The 9,444-nt window shown below is 42.4% G+C and overlaps 1 protein-coding gene across 2 annotated transcripts in view; it reads left to right on the top strand.

Moving 5' to 3' along the window:
• The first annotated feature begins 697 nt into the window (after positions 1–697).
• The window catches only part of tsnare1 (T-SNARE Domain Containing 1), a 246,109-nt gene continuing 237,362 nt past the window's right edge, over positions 698–9,444 (top strand). For both annotated transcript variants that reach the window (XM_085803223.1, XM_085803222.1), the window contains exon 1: positions 698–800. The gene's annotated coding sequence lies outside the window, so the exon portion shown is untranslated. The remainder of the gene's footprint in view (positions 801–9,444) is intronic.

Raw genomic sequence — 9,444 nt, 5'->3', positions numbered from 1 at the left:
AAAGATCAAACACAGTCTGCATCCACATACATCCTCTAGACATATGAAAATATGAATTTATATAAAGAACAGTATATTATGACCTTCCCCTTTCTTGATTCTTTTTGGACTTTTGTATATTTCTTGTTTTATTTTTGAAGACTTTTCCTTGTGTGCCCATTGTTGTTTTGCCTTTGCTGTTTTGCCTTTATCTATTTTCCACCTCTGTTGCTTATTCTACTGTTCCAAACACTAGTTTGGACTAACCAGATTTTTTTTATTGTATTTTTAAAAATTCTTTGTTACCTTTGTAGTAAGGATCTTGTCTTTTGCTGTAATTTAAAATAAATCATTAAACACTGTTTTTTGAGTGCAGGGCATGACATTAAAAAAAAAAAAAAAACTACTATAAAATACCCATAATACATTTTGTATGTGATGATTTCATATTTACAAAATCTATTTATTATAGGCTATCCTATGTGTGTACTGTATCTATCTATCTATCTATCTATCTATCTATCTATCTATCTATCTATCTATCTATCTATCTATCTATCTATCTATCTATCTATCTATCTATCTATCTATCTATCTATCTATCTATCTATCTATCTATCTATCCCTGCACTACACTATAGTCTTGAATTCCATTCCATCCAGTGGACTACAAATCCCAGAGACCTGCGCCTGCTCTAAGCTGGTCATATGACCAGGCAGCAGGAGCAGGTGGTTCGTGGTCATATGATGTTGTTAGCCGAGGCTGAGGAGCAGCATCATCTGAGCTGAATCACAGCCCATATCTCTCCCTACGTTGAAAGGTAAAGCCGGAGGAATCCCTCCTTTTCTCCCTTTATTTTTCTGCCTTTCACAGATGCTCCAGTCTCACGCAGAGACTGAGGAGGAGAAGGAGGAGGAGGAGGAGAGGGGAGGAGGATGGGAGCAGGGATAAGGGGGATGGGAGGCCATCAGGGGGGATGCCTCTCCTCTCCGTTGCTTTCTGTAGACAACAAGGAAGCACAGATGTTTGCACTGGGTAAATCTATCTGCTGTGAACACATTGTGCCCGAGGATGTGCGTGAGGATTTTGTGTTTCTGGATGGATGCCATGTTGTTGAAGATATGCAGAGAGATGTGATAGAGAAGAGGGATGGATATATGAGTGTGTTACAAGTAGTTCCTCTTGTAATATAAGGGCCATTATGTTGTTCTTCTGGCAGGAGCACAAATGTGGATGATTGCTGTTTTCTCTGTTCCTCCTACTCTACTCTCTGATGCTCTCAAGCCTATATTGAAATGAGCTTTATGATTATCATCATTTTCTTTAGTACCATTGGTATTTGTGATGGTTTATTCCAGACCTTATAATGCATTCAGGCATGTGAGTAAAGTAAAGGTGGGGAGAGTATGTTTGTGATTGGTAAGACCATAAATAAATAATAAACAAAAATCTGGCACAAGCACATTGAGCTAACACAAGAAATGTAAAGGAAAAATCAAAAAATTACTGCAACAATTAATAGGGAATTAGGTAATTCTGTCAAACCTGCTTGTTATGCAGTTGACATGATTATGATTAGGCGTCTGAATCTCACACTGAATAATGCAGCTAAACACAGTTTCTGTCTGTACAGACTGGGAAGACAGACACACTGTTGTTATCACATGCAGTTAAAGCCTCGTAGGAACATGCACACATATGAACGTGCACAGACACAGATTCAAACACTGAGCTGTCTGGTCAGATGGATCCGTTGCACCTCAGTCATTGTTTTGTGCTGTGAAGGACAGTACAGCTCCCGGTGCTCAGCCATGTGATAACAGGCCTGGTGTTACTGGGTGCTAATGGAATTTAAAAGCTGAATTGTAGGCTACTTCCAAAATGTTAAATATTGTAAAGGTATAAGGGTATAAAAGCAGGCCAGGATTTTAGTGTAAAAAAACAAAAAAAAGGAAAAACAAAGGATCAAACACTGTCCCACACATGGAGTTAAGAAGTCATAGTGATGATGTCATGACCAAAACATCCCTCTTTTATTTCATTTCATTTTATTCTAGTTCATCTCAAAGTTAGTCATTAAATGTTAAAAATATGATGGAACAAAATAAATTTCTCAGGTCCAATTCACTGTAGCTATTATGGGTGGTCTTTTTAAAATATACATTTCTAGACATATATTTTTTGATCATATTTATGTATGACTATTCTCGAACATTTAATTTAGCTTCCTTAATGGGGGCCTATCACTCAAATAGGCCTAATAATAATAGCTACATAAAACAATAAAACAAAACAAAATAAAATAAAATAAAATAGAATAGAATAGAATAAAATAAAACTTCTACTCATAATTCGCTTAATTTGGTCGCTTTCTTTACAATAGAGTAAAGCTTGCTGGGAAATCCTGGTCTGGCCAATGGGGGAGTCCCTGTCATCCGTGGACTGTTACCTGCAAGTGGCCATTCAGTTTTCTTTTTCAACGTTTAACCCTGAAAGTGTAGAAGCGGCGTCAGGAGGACAGAGGACAGCAGGAGAAGGACAGAAGACAGCAGGGGCAGTTTTCTTCTGAACTGACGACAGTAGAAACACTTTTACCAACTTCAACTTGTTTTGAACTTTATCAATGTTGATGAGCAGACGGTGGCTAACGCTAGCTTGGTCGGCTACTCGCGATAGGCTACTAGCTACCTTGTTAGTGACTCTGCCAGTGGATGAACTCATAACACTAGGTAAGTCCACTCTCTGCTGTAATGTCTGCAGCGGTGTTGTCATTACCTCTCGGATGCTGGACAGTGCTGCTGTGATGTGTGAGTGTGTGTGTGATGACATGACATGTGGCCAGATGATGATGAAGTGTTTGATCACGTCTCAGCTAATGAGCAGTTTAACTTGTCACAGTGGTCATTTACTGACTGACTGTGTAGGCTTTGTGTTGATTGTTGTCGTTGGCCTGATGAAGCAGTTTTGGATGTTAGTTAGCTGCTGTGGTGTCTGGTACAGGACAGACTGGTGGAGCAGAGGCTGCTGTCCCAAGCTCTGTCTCTTGTCTCAGCAGCCAACAAGTTCATCACCACAACTTTAAACAACGTGTTCACAGGTTGTTCTTCTGTCCCCATGTGACTGTAGTAGGCTATCCTCTACCCATGTCTTTAACAAGGAGTCCTTGACCTTCAGGGGTTTGTGGAGGCACTGCAATTTGTTTTATTGGCTAGCTATATCTATAGCCTATATAGCTACTGTATTTTTTCATTTCCACATTTATGTTTAAAATAAAAAAGTCAGTTTCAATAGCTTGTATACATGATTATCATGCAGCTGACCGACATTGTTGATATTGGCGCTGGTATCAGTTAAAAGGATAGTAGCATTTTTTTTAAAGTGGGGTTGTATGATCTACAAATAGCCCCTAAGTACTTTAATTGCAGTAGAAGACTCCCTGCACTCCTCCCGTTAGCAACGCCAGCCCATAGCCCTGCCCAGAGATTTAGCCTACAACATACAGTGTTGTGAACAGACCCAAAGAAACAGCCTATTTTCGCGGCCTAAAAGAGGTTTTACCTGGAAAAAAAAAACACAGTTCCATTGTTAGCTTTAATATAATTTTTTCCAGCCCCTCAAAGTGCAGGAAAAACGCAGTTTTTATTTGGGCCTAACCAACTGCTGATTGGCGGGCGCTAACCCTGGACGGAGGGATACGTGAATTGGTTAGGTCCAAATAAAAACTGTGTTTTTCCTGCACTTTGAAGGGCTGGAAAAAATTATATTATAGCGAACAATGGAACTGTGTATATTTTTTCAGGTAGAACCTCTTTTAGGCTGCGAAAATAGGCTGTTTCTTTGGGTCTGTTCACAACACTGTATGTTGTAAATCTCTGGGCAGGGCTACGGGCTGGCGTTGCTAACGGGAGGAGTGCAGAGAGACTTCTACTGCAATTAAAGTACTTAGGGGCTATTTGTAGATCATACAACCCCACTTTAAAAAAAAATGCTACTATCCCTTTAAAGGTCCAGTGTGTAAAATGAGGGTTGGGACCTTGATCTGATCTGACCGACGTTCAGATTCTAGATTACAGCACTCATTCTCTCGCACTCACCCTTCCTGTCAGCAAAGTGACGGTGGCCTCTGAGGACAAAAAAACTTGTTTACTATTACTGTGACGACTGGGAGTATTCCAGGAGCATGGAGCCATGTCTGCTGTTTCCTCCTCCTTCTTCTTCGTTAGTTTATTTATGAACGCTTGTGAAACCTGTGCTCTCTGGCTGGCTGGATTCTCCATTTGGGCTAATGTGGCAGTGCAAGATGGCGACACTCACTCGACCCTTGTACTGTATGTAGGCTATAAGAATAATTATAAGGCTACGGAAAGCAAACAAATTTTATTTTATAGCGATTATACAAAATATATATTCATGGGTAGTTTCAGATTTTGCCAATAAACCTTGACAATTATTACACACTGGACCTTTAACAAGGTCTGTTAATACATGGCAGTGGCACGGCCACACTACTCACTGTACCTTGGATGTTTGATATAAAGAACCTGGGTTTTATTTGAATAGCTTAATATTGAATGTACGATAACAAAGTACTACATGGCATTAGGCCCAGCTTATTACATATAGGCTATTGCAATACAAGTATAGTACTAGGGGGTCGCTGTTCCACCTCTCCCTCAGTTCCATCAACTGTGACTATGTATGATTTCATGTGATCAAATGTGAGGTGTAGCATCATGGGTCCATAATGTGTTTCAGTGTTTGAGTTGACTAGCGTCTGTGCTACTGTAGCTCAGGAAATGCCAGCATCTAGTCATAGACACTGTTTGTGCTAAACATGAGCTGTGTCAGTCCAGAGAGGCTGAGCATGTAGGCCTACTACTTAGAGGTGAGATAAATATCCTGCGCCGGTCTGACTGCATTTGATGATGTGTTTTTTCATGTTGGACGATGTTTCTTCAGTTTTAAACATGTTTTTCTTGCCCCCATATCCTGCTCTATGTCTGGTGGATGCACATTGTGTCTTACCAGGGCCGGTCCTAGCATTTTGGTGGCCCTAAACACCAAATCACATACACTGCTTAAAACTGAATACAGACATGTTTGATAGACAGATGTAACAATACTCAGGTGTTTTATCTTCCGCTACTGAGGCCAATTTGTCCTAGAACACTGTATAAAGAAATAATTTAGGCCAAATTTTCTGAAAATTTTCAAATCCCTTGTGAAAACACTTATTCAGTCATGAGAACAAACTCTTTTGGTGCTTGAAATAGGATATGAATACAGTGGCCTAATAGGCCTAGATAAGTGTAGAAAACAAGTCTAAAATGAAATCTTGTAAAATCGCCTTTTGAGCATAAATGTTGTCATTCTGGCATTCTATTTTCACCAAATGTCTTAAATGTGAGATAAAAGAAGCTGAATATTGACTTCAAAGCTTCATCAGATTTTTTAAATGAGAAATTAGCTTTTTTTCCTCTTCAAACAAAAATATTTACTAAATAAACAGAAAACACACAATTTACATTGTTCATATAATGTGTGTTGTCACTGTGTCTGTGCTGTGTGAAAGGTAAAAAAAAAAGTGTAAGAGCTTAACAGGTCTGTATACAGAGCTGGAGCTGAGTTTAAATCTGAACTTTCTCATATATATATATTTTTTAAAATAATCCTGCTCATCAGATGAGTCAAAACTTTCAGCGTCTGAATCTATCTATCTATCTATCTATCTATCTATCTATCTATCTATCTATCTATCTATCTATCTATCTATCTATCTATCTATCTATCTATCTATCCATCCATCATCCATCCATCCATCCATCCATCCATCCATCCATCCATCCATCCATCCATCATCCATCCATCCATCCATCCATCCATCCATCATCCATCCATCATCATTTTGAGAGAGGGGACGATGCGGGCACCATGCTCTGTTATTGGCTCTCAAACCCTGGCTGTGAATAACGTAGGTCACCAAGGGCGGGTGTATTTGAAAGAGGAGAGCCGTCCCTCGGTCACGGGAGCAGTTAAACCGCGTTTCTACGGCGTAAAATGACCGAAATATAAACAAAAACATATCAAGACTGTCGCGTAAACGCGCGCGCCGACCTCAGTGTTAAAATGACTTGAATTGAACCCCAGTACCTTCTGATCATGTGGCCCCACCTGACGGCTGAGGCCCTAAACAACCGCATAGAGTGTTTATGCCAGGGGCCGCCCCTGTGTCTTAGCCGGGTTCACACCGGACACCGAAGCGCCGCGAATAGCCGCGGAACGGAGACCGCTTTCCTTCGGCGCCCAAGTTAACAGGTTGTGTAGTTCAGACCTGACGCGACGCGCTGCGAAGCACCGCGATTGCTCGCGCCGTGCAGTTATCGTTTCGGCGTCTGTTCTATTTTGTGCGCGAGCCGCGAGCAATCGCGTCAATCTTGGCAGGAAGTCACACATGAAACAACGAGAGAATCCGGTCAATTTTCAAAATAAAACTCTTTTCAAAATAAAATACAGCGATTGACAAATGCGATCTTATTTATATTTAACAGACTCTCAACAGAGAGCTAGAGAGATGAAAACACACACACGAAAGGGAGACACGGAGTGGGCTGGCTGCAGGGGGGAGGAGGGGAGTGGGGATCGAGGGGGGTCAAAACACACAAACAAACAGGGAAAGAGCGAGAGAGAGGAGGCAGAGTTGTTGTCAAGTGAAGGACGACGTGAAATTAATCTTGGAAGTGGAGGGAGTTTTGTGACCCACAGCACACGGCATTATAATTATATGAGGTTATTTACTTATCCATGATGTAAAAAAAACAGCTCTGAATGTGAGTAAACAACAGCTGAGGAGCAGAGGCGCTTGCGACCGCCGCAGAGAAATCAGCGTCTGGTGTGAACTGGAGGGACGCGGCTCGCGCGCGATTTCCGCGGCCGCTCCGCTTCACGGTTACACCCTGCCTTTCCGAAGCCCCACCTTTCCGACAATAGACTTCCATTCATCGTAATAGCGGGGTTTTCTATTTTTTCTAAAGACCCCGCTATTCCGAAAAGGCTATTGGGGGAAACCCCCAGTGTGTAGTGCGCAGTGATCCTTTTTTCCTTTTTGGGGTCAAACGGATCATGTGCATAATTAACTGCAAAACAAGCAAATACTTCATATTAATGACATAATGTTCATTATGCTTCTAGCCTGTCTAGCCTCTACCTGGTCTTTTTACTAAACTTAAAGCAGATATCAGTGGCACGGCCGTTTCGGCTAATGCTGTGTTCAAGGCAGGCTTTTGAAACCGTAAGTTACAGCTTCAAGTCACAACTACGACTTGGTAGCATTCCAGGTAACCCGTAGCTCGTGTTTTTACCATCCTGTTGTCTGTGAAAGTTCCCTATAACGGCCACTCGTAACTTCCGACCCGTGAACTCGTACCAGATCGAACTGGTATGACTTCACAGGAAGGAAAAACACAAAGTACGAGTTTCCTTGAACGCACCATGAGTTAGCAGCCCCCGCCCTTGTCAGGCATCAATTGGTCCTCGTGCTACGTCACCACATTCACGCGCATCCCTTGGCTGCACACACAGCCCTTCATGCCGTTCTCTCTCCTCATTGGATAACACTTGTATCCCACAAGGAAAATTTTCTCCTCGGGTTACAGCAGAGCAGAGTGACGGAGAGACTCGTGTTTAGGCTGAAATACTTCATGTAAGTGATTGCTGACGGAAAATAGGACTATTTAGGACTTATATTAACAAAAACATTCCACTGATATCTGCTTTAACCAACTCCTTTCCATTGCCTAAGCCCAACCAAAGCATCTCCCTCAGTCAGCTGTCAGCACGAGCGGCGGCTGCAGCAGCCTCGCGCCCCTGCGAGCTCAAGCCGGGTTCAGCCGCGCTCGAGCGGCGCAGGGGGGGAGAAAAAAAGTGTATTCATTTTACTGTGTGGGAGATCTCCAACAACGAAGTCGGGGAGAAAGCAAGTGGGACAGATCTGCCCAGTCCCTGAGCAGCGCACGTTTCACAGACAAGCCGCAACACAGAGTGTAAACAACGTCACGCGGTTCAGCACCTTCGACATTGGACAGCTGCGGGGGGGGGACTGTGTCGGAACAGCGGTGTTTCGAAGTGGGGGTATTTCGGAACAGCGGGGTGTCGAAATGGAGGGGTGTCGGAATGGAGAGCTGTCCCCCCGCTTCACGGCGCTTCCGCGTCCGGTGTGAACCTGGCGTTAGTAGGAACATTTGTGAAAAAAAGGATCTAAAAAAATGGAATCATTTGCTATAGGAGAGGCAACACACGGACCAGAGAGGAGACATCAGTCATTAGAGATGCTGCTTTCATGTTTACAGTGAGGTTTTAAATGTAGTGACTGAGTCCCTGAGAAATTCAGTGGGTCCTGAATAACATTTTTGTTTAAGAAATTGTAACAATAAACTCCCTTGATGGTGGTGTCCTTCGATTATATTTAACACAAGTATTCACTTAGATTCAACATGTAGGCGTCCAACCAAGAAAAGTCCAAATCTGAAGTTTATTAGAAAACAACTGTCAAATTGTTACAGTTTTTTAAATTAATTTTTTTATGTACTCCATTCACACGCTCCAGGCTGCAGCAAAAGTCACGTGGTGCAGCAACATGATGAGCTACAAGCTGCTCAGTCACAGCCTGCTCATTTCTTACTCTGTGTCCACAGATTCTGTCCTTACATGAGAAAGACCTACCGTAAATTCCGGACTATAAGCCGCTACTTTTTTCACACACTTTGAACCCTGCAGCCTATACAACGATGCGGCTAATTTATAGATGTTTACTGGCTAACGGCCTCCGGGGGGCGCTCTAGCAGGAAGCGCAAGTGAGACAGACATGTGGGGAAAGATTATGCGCCGAAGAAGACACTAGTTTTGAGGGTTGGTGCAGTGTTTTATTTTCTAACCAGGCATGTTACTGTCTGTTGGTGCTGTGTTGATGCCGTGTTGGTGCCGTTCAGGCACAGTTTGAAAAAAAAAAAAAAAGCAAGACGAACTAAGCAGGATTTCTCCCGTGGCTATTTAAAAAGCTCCCGAGTAATTGTGATCGTACATGACCTGTGACTTGAAGTAGACTACTACCTGGCTGCCACCCCGGTGTCCCAGCTCCCGTCTCTGTGCACCGCAACACAAATGCGCTTCGTAATGTTTTGTTCATGATGGTTAAGCCTACACAAACACACACGCCGTAACATCGTATATGTTATGTAACGTTATCCACCGCTCCGTATTGATTTTTCGCCGGCTTCATTGTCAACAAATGCACATGGCTGAGAGGAGCGTAACTGAAACAGCGGAAAAGCGAGCGGACTTGCATAGTTCCACACATCTTCCGTGTACTGTCTTTCTGTGTAAATATCTCATGTTACAACATGAAAAACCTGCAGCTTATATTCAGGTGCGGCTTATGTACAAAATCTATTTTCTTTTAAAATTTTGCT

Source organism: Trachurus japonicus, chromosome 16 (assembly GCF_045865225.1).
Source record: "Trachurus japonicus isolate A0001 chromosome 16, Traja_1.0".
NCBI classification, from domain to species: Eukaryota; Metazoa; Chordata; class Actinopteri; order Carangiformes; family Carangidae; genus Trachurus; species Trachurus japonicus.
This window is presented reverse-complemented; position numbering and strand designations above follow the sequence as displayed.